This window comes from Eutrema salsugineum, unplaced genomic scaffold, assembly GCF_000478725.1.
Source record: "Eutrema salsugineum unplaced genomic scaffold, Eutsalg1_0 scaffold_7, whole genome shotgun sequence".
In the NCBI taxonomy this organism is placed as follows: Eukaryota; Viridiplantae; Streptophyta; class Magnoliopsida; order Brassicales; family Brassicaceae; genus Eutrema; species Eutrema salsugineum.
Window position 1 is genome coordinate 11,040,326 of NW_006256486.1, and position 17,293 is coordinate 11,057,618.

Sequence of the window (17,293 nt, forward strand, 5' to 3'; positions counted from 1 at the left end):
TCTTCATTGGAGCTCTCTGTACGGTTTACTCTATCAAAGTCTTCGCCAAAAGTATCATTAGACATGGATAGGTTCTCGACTAGTTCCATTGCCGCATTGATCTCTTTCCCAAGAAAATTTCCATTTGAAGCTGTATCGAGTTGGTTTCTGATCTTGGGGAGTGCACCTCGGTATAAAGTACTCAAGAGGGATGCCTCTGAGAAGCCGTGGTGGGGGCATTGGTTAGTGTAGCTTCTAAACCGTTCCCAAGCTTCGCTAAAGCTCTCATTGTTGTGCTGCGTGAAGCTGGAGATCTGGTTTCTGAGCTTAGCCGTGCGTGATGTGGAAAAGAACTTTGATAGGAACGCCAGTTTACATTGCTCCCAGGTTTGTATAGAACCCCTCGGGAGGTTCTTTTCCCACTGGTGAGCTTTATCACCGAGGCTGAATGGGAACAAGCGTAGCTTGAAGCTATCTTCCGAGACACCATTGATCTTAGTTAGGTCGCAAACCCGATCAAACTGATCTAGATGCTCAAGTGGGTCTTCTCCGGCTAGACCGTGGAACTTTGAATTCTGCACCATATTGAGCAGGGAAGCTTTAACCTCAAAGTTGTTGTTTTGAACCGGTGGAGCTTGAATCCCAGCTCGGTATTGGTGCGCATTAGCTCGGTCGTTCTCTCCAACAAAGACCGGATGAGGTTGTCTCTGAGCTTGTGGCGGTGGCGGATGAACATGGTGGGCTTGTTGCTCGTTCCTATTAGCTTGTTGTTGGTTTTGCTGAGCAAGCCTCTCGTTCCTTTGAGCTTGTTGTTGGTTAACATAGGCCTGTTGTTCATTCCTGCCTGCCTGCGCCTGATTAGCATGAGCCTGGTGTTCGGCTTCTTGAGCCTGTTGCTCGATCCTTTGCTGTTCTGCCATTCCAAGTCGTTCAAAATGCCGTTCCCTCTCGCGAGCTCGCCTCTCAATCCGGTTGATGTTGTCGTCGTACGGTAGAGGCGGTTCTGTGCTCCGAGACCTGGTTTTCATGCACCTGAAAGCAACACAAGAACTTGCAAAGAAAGTTAGTAAAACAAAGAAAGTTAAAATCTTGAGCTCAAGAACAAACAAAAGACTAATGCTCCGACAAGTTGGCAACGGCGCCAATTGATAGATAGGAGTTTTTAGGTCTCAGGGCTATCAATCCCCTTTGTCGAAGTAGTACTAAGAGGTGTCAATCCAGACTTGTCAACGAGACACTAGTTTATGTTGTTTGTTCATTTAAGTCAAGATAAAAATGGCATGAAGGTTTTACTAAGCTAAATAACAACGATTAAGCATGTAAGTAAAGTAAATGATGAGAATCAAACAATTAAAGATGCAAATGATAACTAAGCGATTCAGATGGTGATAATATGTAATAAAGCAAGAGACTTTAGACGAGATACTTGACTCGGGTGCTTCCAAGTTCAACTAGTGGGTTAATGAATCAAAACATCAAGCGGTTTCATTTAACTTTGAACTCAAGGCATGTTAATCTTCTCATGAAAGTATTAAGCATCTAAATTGATCCTCCTTCATACCAAAAATGTCTTTTGAGAAGCATCGAATCAATCAGCAATAAGAATCAGTTCAAAAATGCCATTTAAGAGAACAAACTATCACTCTCGCGATGAAAGACGCTTAAACCCTTTAACCGAGTGGTTCAGACATTTCTACAAACACTTTTGATGCGAGATATGTCTCAGATCTGAACCTCAAGTGATGTGCTTGGATCCAGCCTAGAGATCTCGTCGGTTAAAGAATGAAACATGCAAGACTAGACACCTAAACCCATTAATCTACCTTGAAAGCACCCTAATCTACTCATCTAAAGCCGCTTAAACGACTACTCACTAATCATAACGAGCTCACTCAGTCCTTTGCAAGACGTGTAGCTGGTCATGATGAGGAGTTTAATGTTAGATGATAAAAGAAATAAATAAAGAACAAGATTTCTCATGCAACAACAAGATATCGGATTCAAATCATCAAGTTTCACCAAAAAGGCAAGTTCTTAAAGCTAAAAACAGATAAGAGATCAGATGATTAGGTTTTTAGTCTCAAAATGTATATATAGCAAAGGTAAAGTGTCGCGGGTCAGCCCGGAACAAACCGGGTACTGAACCGCGTTCTTGGGTTGATGGGTGAGTGCCACGGTGTGTCGGAGAGTGAAGCCGAGGTCTTCATGTCGAGGAGTGCACGTGAGTCCAGATCCAAATGAAGATCTCGTGAAGAACACGTCAAGAACATGCATGAATCCTAGTCTTTGATCCATCTTCACGTGTGTGTTCTTGGGCGGCTTTGTTCTTGATTCTGGGTTTGTGACAATGGACCTCGGCATGAAATGCCGAGGCGCTTGGTAGTCGAGGGGTTTGAGCGAACAGGGTCCGGCATGCACGCCGAGGTCATTGCACCGAGGTGCACGTTCAACACTTAGTCGTTTCCAGCTTCATTTCTTACGTGTGCATGCCTTGATTCCAACGTGCCGAGGTGTCAGCACGAGGCCTAGTTCAGAATACTCCCAAAATATGAGCCTTGACTTGGCCGATGTCGAGGTAATGATGCCGAGCCCTGAGAAAACACTTAGCGTGTATCGCAACATATTTGGGCTCGTATTGACCATGTCACCTTCCGGAAGCAGTAACTTTCATCCCACGACTCCAAATGCTCTGAGACCAGTTCCATAGTCAAGATGACTCAATAAGCTCGAACTTTGGTGAAGAAACCGTCGGAGCTTGGGAAGTGGAGGGCTTCCTGGATTTCACATCTTTGAACCGTATTGGAATCACCAGAAAATAAGCTTTTTAGACCGATGTGAACTCCGGAGACTTTATCTTTCAAACCACTGCTCCGAATTTAGCGATCCAAACTGTTCTGAAAAGGTCTTTCACAGATCTCAAACTTTGATGAAGACCGGGCAAGCTGATTTGGTCCGGAAAGGCTCCGTCCGCCGTGATCTTTGTGCTTCGCCGTTCAGTTCTCGGATGCGCGTAATGTTGGTGCATCTTCCGGAAGCTGTATCTTTCTCCCTACTGGTCCGAATTGGATGATTCCAACTTTTCTGGGATCTTTGTTTGATTATCGCCAACTTTGCTGAAGACCCCGCCAACTGATTCGGACCGGAAGGTTCCCCGGATTTCATATCTTTGAATTGCGCAGACAAGGACAGATTTTGGTCGAGAAAAGCTTCCCGCGGTAAGAAAAATGACCGAGGGCTGTGTACCGCGGTGAGCTTTTTGGTCGTAAAAATTCTTTCGCCTCGGCCAAAACTCAACCCGCGGTATTAACGCCTGATCTTCGACCCAGGCTGACTTTGGTCGATCGGTACGGACTTTGGTCAGTGCTGAACGATCGGTAAGCTTTTTGGTCGAGGTTGGACGATCGGTAAGGATTTTGGCCGGTAATGAGCGATCGGTAAAGATTTTGACCGAGGTTTCTGTCCGTTCGGTACGCGATTTGGCCGAGAAATTCCTCCAAGCGGTTTTCACCATTTTTGACCGTTTTCTTCACCGTCTTCTTCTCTGCTCCTCTTCTTAAGCTCCAAACGACTCCCAAAGCACCTGATAAAGACTTCAAAACATGCAAAACTCTTTGGGACCTAATGCAAGCCCTAAATCCTATTTTCATGCCTAAAGACTCAATTTACATGGGAAAACACATGATGAGGACTCTAAAATGCACTCTAAATGATGTAAAATATAGACATATCACTAACCACCTTTCTTTCATGAGTCTTGCATTATCTACATTTTTTGCATTTTCCTTAAAGTTTTTCAAAATCGGTTTTCAAAACAAAATACGTTTTAAAGGGAATGGTGAACAAGAATCAATGATAGTTGACTGTGTGCTTTAGACTGTTCCTAGTGACTTGCTCATTCATGATTTAGGACTAGACTAGGCGGTAGCTAAGCACATTTGAAACGAAGTACCCTAGAGGAATTTGAATGATTTCGATTTAGATGAAGGGATACACTAGCTCTGTTTTATTTGGACTTAATTTGGACTTAATTTGGACTTAATTTTCTCATTGAAGCATTAGACCAGGGAAACGAATCATACATTCAGGACTCCTTTATCCTTTTACCACCCTCTGTTGATCCTGAATGGCTAGTTCATCTTTAGCTAGTTCCCCACCTTAACCAATCCTCTTTCAAACCACATGCACTCTTGTTTTCTATTGTCTTATATGCAGAAGTGCAAAAACGTTGGAGAGAAAGACGAACGACGCAGTTTTCAGTCACCAAGGACAGAGACCTGCGATTTGCCAGAAAAGTTCCCGGAAGGATCCAACACAAGACGAAGCTCAGTTTGCCTCAAATTTTGGTACAATCTCGTCCTCTAGTCTCTCTCTCTTTAAAAGGCATTTCCTTTCCAAAAACAAAAAAAAAAAATCCGAAAATAAGAAAAGAAAGGAAATAAAAGCCTTAGAGAGTCTAGAGAGGTCGAATTTTAAGTCCCAAGGCAATTGGAGTTCGATTTTGTGGAGTTTTGGAGATTGTTTTTCTGATTCCCGGAAAGAATCTAAGTCTGGGGGAACAGCTGTTTACAACAAAGGAGGAAGGATTATGCAACAACATTTGGCAAGAAGAAGTGATTGAAAACTGTGGTCATCAACAGGTCCTTATCTCTCTTGCGGTTTTGCATATTATCTTGCATCCTCCAGATCTTCAGGTAACCCGAAACACTTTAACTCCACCACTTAAATAGCCCTTTAATGCCAAACGCCGTCTACCCTGGATGATGTCTTTAATGAGAACTCACTATTGAACTTAATGAATGTAAAGAGCTAGTTGACTGATATCAAGATTTAGATTGTTTAAGTTTTGCATGACGGAAAAAGTGGACTAGTATCTCTTGTGCTTTAGTGAGAATTTTCTAGACTAAGTTGTGGATTGATGCACTAATCTTTGGTCCTAGTTTATAGTTCATGTCTATGAGATTTGTGCATTCCCTATTTTTGTTTTCACTTAACCAGTTTAGGCTTTTGCTTTGTTTGAGGACAAACAAAGGTTTAAGTCTGGGGGAGTTGATAACACCGTATTTTGACCACTTTTATGGATCGTTTTGAAATGATTTTTCTATGTTTTTAATTGCTTTTAAGTACTTTTATCACGTTTTTCTAGTATTTGTAGTTCCAAGACTCTTTTCAGGTAATTTAGAGAAAAGCTTAACAAAATGGACAGAAAACCAGATTTCAGCTCAGAGTCAAACCGTCAGAAGTTCACCCCTGATTGAAGGCCTTCTCACCGTCTGATCCAGCTCAAATTTGGAGACCTTAAAGATGGAAGTATCAGCTTTCCAGTGCACTTTACAGCTTGGCAATCCAACGGTTCAATCAAAAGATACGCGAAGAGCAAGATGTCCCGTAAACCAGCTGGCCAGCACTTCCACCCGCGGCCAAACACCTATTTCCCGCGGTCAGGAGCTTCCCGACCGCGGCAAACCACCCAATCCCCGCGGTCAGAGCACTCCCGACTGCGGCAAGCCAACTCCGAGCCCATAAAGCCCATTTCTGAAGCCCACAATTGGAGAAACCCTAAGTGACGTCCAGAGAGGTCTTGAGGACTATAAATACATGCCTTAGGAGCCCTAGAAATCGTGTGTAATCATCATCTATCTTTCTTATTGTTTTAGAATACTTTTTAGCTTAGTTTTTAGGGAGAGAGAGATTTGTTCTCTTGAACCCTTGTTCTTTCTTTTTCAATTTCGGTTTCTATTCTACTTCTTAATATTATGTCTTTGATTTCGTTTATTATGTCTGAGTAGTTTTATTGTTGGGATTAAGGGATTTTCGATGGGGATTTATATGTTCGATGAGGATTCCATGAGCTTTTGAGCCGAATCTTAGAACTTTTTCTTCTGAATTCGTTTTTACTGCATGAGGTAGCGTCATGAACTACAATCTGATCCAGATGCTTGGTGACGCGAAAGTGTTCATCCGGTGTCAGATCTAGTTTAGAAGAGCAAAACAAACATAGGAGTGGAAACCTACCTATGGGCGATTTGTGAATTAGGACGAGTCTTAAACATAATGCATCTCTTCTCTTCCAGGGTCAGAGTGGAAACCTACTGGTCAGGGTTGAGAGAGATAGTTGTCTATGATCACGACAGTGGCGTATTCATACGTCCGTGACTCCAGTTCGAAAAGTTTAAGCTAAGATCTTATCAAATTTCCTCTCTAGCAATGTTTTGAATCGTTCGTACCCCTGAGAAAACTTCCCTGAAGCCCAACGCTTTCTTTCCATTGATTTCCTGCGATTTTTCTTTAAGCTTTAGTTCAATATTTTCTTTCCTTTTTAGTTCATTTTCATTTAAACATTAGAATATTCATTTTTAGCATTTTTAGTTATTTTCGTTAAGTTTAGTTATTACGTCATTTAATTCTCGTATTCTCTTTTAATATTTCGTTTTTAACTTTTAAAGACACCACCAAACCCCCTTTAAACCGTTTTAGTTCTAGACTTCCTTACTTAACTTATTTTCAAAGGCTTTTTGCAGCAAAAGATCATCCTTCCCTGTGGATTCGATCCCTAAGTACTACAATTGATCAGCTGTGCACTTGCGGCTATCGATTTCAATTAGGGTAAAACTTGACAACACTCAACACACGACACATCAAGTCACACCACATCACGAGCTAAATCAGGTTTTGCCGGGCTGAATCAAGTTTGGCCGAGCTGAGTCGAAGTGTTGCCGAACTAAAATCAGCTCGCCGCGGATTTCGGGAAATTTAGCTGGGAAATTCCGACAAGCCGAGTTTTCGGGACTTGGTCGGAATTCGTACAGGGTTGGTCCGGAACAGACAACCTTTATCGAGATCGGATGTGCACGGGAGCGGTTAGCGGGTAAAGACGCGCTAAGGCGCGAGCGCGGGAACGGTTATGGATTTTAGCCGAGCTGGCGTTGCACGGGAACGGTTATCAGTCGTGCGAAAGCACGCGGAATCTTAGCGGATCGTGCGGATCGTGGGGAACGTGCAGAATGACGCAGGAACGGTTTCTGGGCGGTTTTCTGCAGAAAATCGTGGGAAAGCCTATATAATAAAGGCTTCCGGATCATTTATTCTCTTCGCGCGACCCAAAAGAACTCAGAAAGATTGAGAGAAGTATTCTTAAGAGAAGTTAGCCGAGAGAAAGTCTGTTTAGCCGAGAGCGATCGGATTCTGGCCGAAAGCGAGAGCATTTCTGTAGAGTGTGGTCCGGATTCTGTCGAGCGATTGTGGGAACGAGTCTGATCAATCGCGATCTCTGTCCTTACCGAATTATGTCCGATAAAAGCTAAGGTGAGTGCGTGACCGTGGCTTGTTGGTCGTATTCTTGCTTAGATTCTGGTCGGTTGCGTGTTATTCTGTGCTTGTCATGACATTTCTGCTGGATATGCCGTGTGATCGATCCGCCTTACCGGCGATCTAGATCAGGCAAGGCGCTCGCGGCTGTGATGCCCGCCGAGGCTTGTCTGGTCGCTGGATGATCGGCCGGGTAAGCGCGTATGTTCATCGCGGGTAGTTTTCTGTTTCTGATGAGCATTGGGCTCGATCTTTGTTTGATACGATTTTACTCTGGCTCGTTGAGACGGGATGACCGCTCTCACGAAGCATTCTGTTTGCTTATGCCTCCTTTGTGGATACAGGTAAAGAGGTCTGATCAGCGCGCGGACTAAGGCTGGATCGGGATGGATGGTAGGATCTGGTAGTTAAGGTCTTAGTCGATGTAATAGCTTATATTCGAACGATCATTGTACTGAGAACCTCGATTTAATTCAAGTATTCTGTTTTTAATCTACTTATGTACGGCTAAAGTTGTCTAAACAAACCTAATGCAAAAATGTTAAGTAAAAATTCGGATGACAATTTTGACTAAGTATAAGTTAAAATGGAAATCCGGGTTAGGGTGCTACACTATGCCTTCGCTATCATGATTTTATTGTAGATTCACTATTTCTTATTTAAGCTTTACCTAGTGTCCAAAAGAATATCCACTTCATTTAGAGGTTTTCGAGACCTCATACAACTGCCTGATCAAATAGTATGTGGATCAGGCGGATCCATCCATGCACCTACTTTGGCTATTTGGGTCAATTTCCTCCTTTTTTAGCTATCTCTTTTATTCACTACACGTTATCCACATGATAGTCCCTCTATCTATTTATTGTTACACAAAAATATAATATTTAATTTGTGTTTATGTTATATTATTCTACGATGATAATTTCTTTTTTCCAAAATTATGGTTATGGTAGGCTATGCCTTCGCGATCATGATTTTATTGTAGATTCAGTCTCCGCGGAACATAAATATAGAAAGATAGTTATCAATGCTTATCTAGAATAACGTTTAACGATGGTTTAATTTTTGTATCTTATTGATTATAGTTATGTTAAAATTCTTTAGATATGAAGATTTGTTTATATAAAACAAAAATGATTTTAATATAATCAATTAAGGTTTTTGTGGTATCTATGTTCGACCTAACTATTTTTGAAAAATCTATGATTGTTTAGTTGATTGTTAATCATATATGAGAAGCGATTATATAACTTTTATTTTGTGATATAAGTTATTAGGGTTTTGATGTTATAAAAATTTACTCAAATATTTAATTATGCATTATATATATATATATATTTTAAAAATAATAATAAGTAATAGTTAAACAAAATAAAATTTTCAAAAAACAATCTAATTTCATAAATAGTTTATATGAAAACAAAAAACTAATAAAACAAATATTTTGTTGTTAAAATATGGTCCTTCTTGCATTTTTTTCATGCAAAATTGTTGATTAAACTTTTATATTCGATTTTTTTCAACCATAGATGTCTCAATCTATAACAAAGTTATCCATTCAATCAGTCTTGTGACATGGTAGACCAAATATATATATATATATATATATATATATATATATATATATATATATTTTGATCAGGTTTACTTCGAAAAACTTCATTCAGCAGTGGAAACAAAAATGTAAATGTGGTGTTGACAGTTATTTCTTTTCTTTCAAAAATATAATTTTCTTAATAAAATATTTTATTTTAAAATATACCTTAACCAATATTTTTTAGAGAAAAATCCATAACACTACCAAAAACCCTTAAAAATATCATTATCTTGTAAAAAAAACCTAAAACTGTTAAAAACCTAAACCCAATAAAAAAGATTCAACTAAGTTATGCCTCCAAAATTTAGATGTCATTATTCGTCGCCTGCCTTACTTTTGCTTTGGGCCAGTCATGGTGCTAGTCGAATATAAAATTATTAGAGTTGCTAGGTAAAACGTTCCTTTATACTGATTTCGTATTCATCGGGTTTGGTGTTGGTTGATTGAGTTAACTCATCCTATATTTGATTATTGCATAATTATTATGATATAGCTTGTGAAGCCAAGCAATTATTGCCTCATCGTTCAGGCATGCATAATTAGGATTTGATTGCTTTTTTCATATAATATATAAGATATGGAGATGCATGTCTTACTTTGATCTGTTCAGCAACTGTCCATTGCAACTGATGTGTGTTAAGATCACCGAAAGCATTTGTGAATGTAAAATAAAGCAGATTAAAAACTAGATGACCGATATAAATGAATAGACTTTTGAAAACCGATTTGCTTATAAGTTGCACAGATTATTCTGTTATCAAATATGCAGTGTTATCATTGGTTAAAAAAGTCTTGTAGCTTTATTTTTCCATTCTCTATCATCGTTAATAAATGTTGATTACGTGAAAAGATTTGTGACTATGGAAGATTTATTCTCTCCTCATAATTTTGAGAAAGGAGAACACTACCACCAGTTTGATTTACCAACTTGATCGTCCACCACTTGATTTAAGGTACGCAAATTAATATTATTCGGTTTAGTTTTAGTTCCAATATTTAACCATAAAGTATTCACAAGTTATTTAGAGCGATTAAAAAAGACATGATCACTAGAATGTGATATCACTAAAAGCTCATTGCTTAAAGTTTCTTTCAAGAACTTGGATTACCACTAGAAGTGAAAAGATAAAGAAGGTAATATGCAAAAGATATATCCCCCATGTTGCGACAAAATAAGCTAGTGTGAGTACAATATGAGGTAGTACAAAGAATATTAAAAGCTCCAGAAGAGCATATATATTTTCCCATAGAAATACTATAAGAATTAAAGAATCATTTTGTTGTTCCAGAGTGTTCTCCTTAGCATGGAGATGCAGAGAATTACAAGGTATAACTAGGTACATGACATCAAATACTAGAGCACAATGTTTGATTATACACAATTTTCTTGATTCTCAAGGAATTTTAATAAGATGGTAGATAGAATAGCAAAAAGAGCCTATTTGATCCAAGTATTCCTTTTATTAGTCTTTTTATTTTTTTGTATTAACCTTAGTCTTCAGTTTTATGTTCTTATTTATCTTGTACAGTTCCTGAATAAGGATTACAATCACTATGAAGCTAATGGAATTTGCAGAAGTAAAAAAAAGGAAAAATTTATGTAGTGTAAGAGCTAAATATTTTTCAAATTTAAATTGATCTCATATTGTTTTTATAATACAGACCACCATCAATACATTTTATGGTTTGTAGAACCATCCACCTAAATTAGATTTGATTCAACACAAACGTTAACTCTAACTCGCTTTAATCAATTTATGCGTGGAACAAAACAAACACTACAATTAAAAAAAAATAGATATACTATTCACACATAGAAAATAATTATCTTCTTCCAAGGTGTATCATAATTGGATGTAAGAAGACTATTTTTAAATTAACAAATCCCTGCATTTTATTAAACAATTTATGGAACTATACAAAAAATGAGGCACACCAAATGCCTTAAAATCACCGTTGAAATATAGTCATATTATGCTAGACATACATAGAAGCTTACACTATTATTAGGATGGAATATGATTGGAAGTTTAAACCAGGTATACAATATAGCAAATCTTTGTGTCTTATATATATAATGATGGTGGTAAGAGTGAAAAAGAGTGGTGGAGGTAAGTGTGATGAAGAAAAATATGGTAGAACATTGTAAGTTAGATATATATAAAAGTATAAAATAATATCAGATTTGAATAAAAAGAAATCAAACATTAATCTAAAACCTAGCATGTGGGCATCTAGAAGACTCTCTTTTAGTATGATATTGTCTGCTTTCAATTCAAGTGCTCAAGCTCGCACAGAATCATATGATACTCAAGCTCTCCGTTTGTGATCCATCCCAAAAAGCTTATTACTCAGTATATCACTGGACTTAACTTATATATATTAAACCATTACTATCTAGATTTCTGATGTAAAACTTGGATTGATATCCTAACACAACACCTTAACACCAAACTCAAATCATATGATACCATAAAAACATAATATCAGGTTTGAATCATAACATTGCACAAAACAACAAAAAAACAGGAGCCATCATGTTTTCAAGTCATAAATAATGATCAAATACCAAAAAATCAAGAAAAGTGGATTTTTTGAAATATGACTGCTCTCAAGATCAACGGCTCCACTAGTTAGAGGCCTTCCCTCTAATGAATTGGGATGATAATTGATGTTGATATATATTTGATATGAAATTTGTTTGGAGTCATTTGGAGATGTTCTTAGGAATATGATCCCAAACTACTGAAAACATGTCTGTATGGCTTGTAAATGAAGCAAGCACTGAACAATATTTGCCACCAGCTAATAATTCATTGGACCAGAGCTTCTACATCCATCAGATACACCACCATTGTTCAAGTGCATCAACCCGCGTTCTTAGTCGAGATCAAACATCTTTGAATGCAAATTCCTTTTTTTAACTCAAACTAAACCCTAGTTGACCCTAAAGCTATTGATACCTACTTAGCTACTTCCTAGAAATGAACACAGCCATAATTTATAACAACCACAATTATACTTTCATAAATTTTTTGTTCATTCAAGAGCTTCTCGGGAGAAAATCTTTTGTAAGTCTAATGAACTTTACCATTACTTGCTCAGTTTAATGCATGGTTTCATTCTATAATAACCAAATTAGCAAAGTTTATTTGTTGCAAAACATAGTGGTCGAAGCCACGAAAGTGGAAAGACTATAAATTCATGTTTTGTATTCAAGATGGTTTTTACTTAAATCCCTAACATATCATCTATCTCGGGAGAAAATCTTGCTGTTGTATCTCCATAGAAGATTTTGAACCGTCTTATTTCTTATTTAAGCTTTAGCTAGTGTCCAAAAGAATGTCCACTTAACTTAGAGGTTTTCGAAACCTCATACAACTGCCGGATTAAATAGTATGTGGATCAGGCGGATTCACCTACTTTGGCTATCTGGGTCTATTTATTAAAAGGTGTTTGTCCTTATTGATTTACTTGATGTGAGAAACATATATGACATGCAGACGATACAGTGAACTATTCAAAAGTTATCAAAGCATTCTTAGCTGCCTATCAAACATTATTCATACATCTGTAACATAACTATTCAATACTCTAGGTGAAGCTTTATCTAGTTTAGTGATTTAAGTTCGAGAACTAAACTTAACCATCTGCCTGCCTGATTATCTGATTTGCAATTTATGTTTCGTTAAACTAACCCAAGGCTTACCATTACCATCCATCAAGCTTACATTGTTTGCTTAACTTTTAAGTTTTTAATTAATTTATAAATCCAAGAGCTTTCATCTGTCTTTGCTTTACTTTACTTTTTTGCATTCTTGTTGTGTATCACTTCTATACTATTAAAAGGGAAGAACTTTTAATCTTTGTTGCCAAACACTCATATTTTATTTAAAAAAAAAATTGTTAATCTTACTCAATCAACCTAAAGTTTCAAATATTCAAAATTAGTTTATAAATATATTATACAGAATATGCTGGAGAATGTTAGACTTATGTTTTTAGAATTGCAGTCCTATGTGTATTACTTTTTTAAAACAAGCAAGATATCTATACCATTTAAGAAGATACAAACTTTATATTTCTGTGTCCAAAAGAAACAAATCTATACAATTAAAAGGGAGTTATTTTAGTCTTTCTTGCCATAAACTCTCTATTTTCTTAAAAAAAAAAAATTATTTGGAAAAAAATATTACATTGACCCATATTGAGGTAGTATTAATTGTAAAATAAATATATCTAAAATAGACAAATATCATACAAATATGGATGAAGTTCTGGTAGGGAACAAATACAATTGGAAAAGAATAAAAAAATAAAAGGAAAACAAAATAAAATCACATGTGGCTTTTATTTCTTTTTGTAGGTGAGATGTTTCTGTCTTCCATGGGATATATATATATATATATATATATCTAGAAGTTCCTGATTATCATATATATATTATGAGAGAAGTTCTGTGAGTTTTATCATCATGCCTTTATAAAATCATACAACATTTCTTTTCAATTTCAGTATATCACTCTTCCAATTACAAATTTTGGGGAAATGATAATAAACTTCCAAGATATTTTGTTAGCTTTATTACTTGATTCTCTATTTTCCATTATTTACTGATCTTGCCTACAATAATTGATCAAAAAAAAGTTCCAATCTAAAAAAATTTCTTGTAGTCAAAAAAAGAAAATGCAGAAAAAGATAATGGAAATGGAGAGTCTAAGTAATAGGGCTAATGAAATATACTATAAATCTATGCATCTTTAAGAGTAAGTATGCTTTATTTTTATAATTCTTACATTATAAGCGTTATACATAATTATCGTTTACAATTATATACAAATTTTAATAAAATGTTTGTTATAAAACTATATTTATATCATATTTAATTAAATTTGAGAAATTGCACTGTAGGACCAATAAAAGATTTATATAATTGATCAAAAAGTCTTCATATTTTAAAAAACTTATATTATAAAATATATCAAGTTTTATGAATCATAACTAAATGATATACAAATATTTTGGCACAGAGTTGACAAATTCTTCAAGATGTTCATATTCAAAAAGTGTTTTTGAGTTTGCCACAATATCATTTCCTTTGTTACTATATCGAGTCGACTTGGTCGTCACTCTTCTACCATAAGACAAGTGTGTGTTTATTTTTATTTTCCATATAATATTTATGCGTAATTGTTTTTTACGAAAATTTCAGCATACGGTCTAAACACATACCGAATTTTTTAATTTTTTATTATCTTAAATGGAGCACTTATAGAAAATTAATTTGTTTTTATTAAAGACACTTGTGAGTTCTCCAATATTCAGTAACTCCAAAATCCTCCTATGAGTTGTTTCTATAGTTTTACGATAATTAATAAAAATTGAATTTAAATTCAAATAGAAGGATATTTAACTTGTAAATCTAGATATAAAAATATAATTCTGGTTATTTTGTGAAATATATTATCCCACTAATATTTCTGATCCAAGAATTTAATTAAAGTATGATGATGTTTTACAAAATATTTAAGATTATAAAAATTTACTTACAACATATTTAACAAGTTGTTCAACCGCATAAATAAAGTGGTTAGAAAGATCGCCACCCTATTTTAAAATTTCCAAAATAAAAATAAAATAAAATTATGAATTAGTTATTATGGTTATTCATTATAAGACTCATATTATAGTAAGTTTATAATATTTTCATTTTTCTTATATTTTCAAGTTTAGTTTGCTCCCAAGTATTTCTATATTTATACATTATTCGTGGAATAGGACATCAATTTCCTCCTTTTTTAGCTCTCTCTTTTATTCGCTACACGTTATCCACATGATAGTCCCTCAATCTATTTATTCTTACTCCAAAAATATTCTTACACCAAAAATATAAATATCAAATATTTTTTTTATCTTAAATATACACTTATAGAAAATTAATTTGTTTTTGTTAAAGACACTTGTGAGTTCTACAATATTCATTAACTCCAAAATCCTCATATGAGTTGTTTCTATAGTTTCACGATAATTAATACAGATTAAATTTAAGTTCAAATAGAAGGATGTTTAACTTGTAAATCTAGATATAAAAATTTAATTTGGTTATTTTGTGAAACATATTATCCCACTAATATTTCTGATCGAAGAATTCAAATGAAGTATGATGATATTTTACAAAATATTTAAGATCAAAAAATTCACTTACAACATATTTAATAAGTTGTTCAACCGCATAAATAAAGTGGTTGGAAAGATCGCCACCCCATTTTAAAATTCCCAAAATCAAAACAAAATTATGAATTAGTTATTATGGTTGTTCATTATAAGACTCATATTATAGTAAGTTTATAATATTTTCATTTTTCTTATTTTTCAAGTTTAGTTTGCTCCCCAAGTATTTGTATATTTATACATTATTCTCCTTTTCTTAGCTCTCTCTTTTATTCGCTACACTTTATCCACATGATAGTCTCTCAATCTATTTATTCTTACACCAAAAATATAAATATTTAATTTATGTTTATGGATATATTATTCTATGATGATAAATGCCATTTTTGAAAATGATGGTAATGTTAGGCTATGCCTTCGCGATCATGATTTTATTGTAGATTCGCTTTAATCAATTTTTGGGTGGAACAAAACAAACACTAAAATTGAAAAAAATAGATGTACTATTCACACATAGAAAATAATTATCTTCTTCTGAGGTGTATCATAATTGGATGTAGAAATACTATTTTTAAATTGACAAATCTCTGGTACTTTATTAAACGATTTATGGAACTATACATAAAATGAGGCACACCAAATGCCTTAAAATCACCATTGAAATATAGTCATATTATGCTAAACATACATAGAAGCTTACACTATTACTAGGATGGAATATGATTGGAAGTTTAAACCAGGTATACAATATAGCAAATCTTTGTGTTTATATATATAATGATGGTGGTAAGAGTAAAAAAGAGTGGTGGAGGTAAAAGTGATGAAGAAAAATATGGTAGAACATTGTAAGCTAGATATATATGAAAGTATAAAATAATATTAGATTTGAATAAAAAAAAATCAAACATTAATCTAAAACCTAGCATGTGGGCATCCGGAAGAATCTCTTTTAGTATGATATTGTCTGCTTTCAGTTCAAGTGCTCAAGCTCGCACAGAATCATATGATACCCAAGCTCTCCGTTTGTGATCCATCCCAAAAGGCTTATTACTCAGTATATCACTGGACTTAACTTATATATTAAACCATTACTATCTAGATTTCTGATGTAAAACTTGGATTGATATCCTAACACAACACCTTAACACCAAACTCAAATCATATGATACCATAACAACATAATATCAGATTTGAATCATAACATTGCGCAAAACAACAAAAGAACAGGAGTCATCATATTTTCAAGTCATAAATAATGAACAAATACAAAAAAATCAAGAAAAGTGGATTTTTTGAAATATGACTGCTCTCAAGATCAACTGCTCCACTAGTTAGAGGCTTTCCCTCTGATGAATTGGGATGATAATTGATGTTGATATATATATATATTTTCAGTTAGCACTCATATGAAATTGGTTTGGAGTCATTTGGAGATGTTCTTAGGAGTATGATCCCAAACTACTGAAGACATGTCTGTATGGCTTGCAAATGAAGCAAGCACAGAACAATATTAGCCACCAGCCGATAATGCATTGGACCAGATCTTCGACATCCATCAGATACACCACCATTTTTCAAGTGCATCAACCCGAGTTCTTGGTCGACATCAAACACCTTTGAATGCAAATTCTTTTTTTTTTTTAACTCAAACTAAACCCTAGTTGACCCTAAACCTATAGATACCTACTTAGCTACTTCCCAGAAATGAACACAGCCATAATTTATAGCAACCCCAATTATACTTTTTATAATTTGGGTTAGTTCAAGAGCTTCTCAGGAGAAAATCTTTTGTATATCTAATGAACTTTATCATTACTTGCTCGCTTTAATGCATGGTTTCATTCTACAATAACCAACAATAACTTGCTTTTCTATCTCCAAAGAAGATTTTTGAACTGTCTTATTTCTTATTTAAGCTTTACCTAGTGTCCAAAAGAATATTCACTTCACTTAGAGATTTTTGAAACCTTATAAAATTGTCTGATCAAATAGTTTGTGGATCAGGCGGATTCACCCATGCACCTACTTTGGCTATCTGGGTCTATTTATTGAAAGTTGTTTGTCCTTCTTGATTTACTTGATGTGAGTGATAACACCGGATTTTGACCATTTTTATGAATCACTTTAATATCTTTTACAGGTGTTTTTACTCCATTTTCAAAGGTTTTCAAAGGATTTCTATGTTTCCGGATTTTAAAAGACTTTTCAGGTAATTTGGGATAAAGAGGCACAAAATGGAAC

The 17,293-nt window shown here is 35.2% G+C and overlaps 1 non-coding gene across 1 annotated transcript; it reads left to right on the plus strand.

Moving 5' to 3' along the window:
• Positions 1 to 201: 201 nt before the first annotated feature.
• LOC112083208 lies at positions 202 to 308 on the plus strand. The gene has a single exon (XR_002897505.1). It is a non-coding gene; the product is annotated as a small nucleolar RNA R71 (small nucleolar RNA).
• The last annotated feature ends 16,985 nt before the right edge of the window (positions 309 to 17,293 follow it).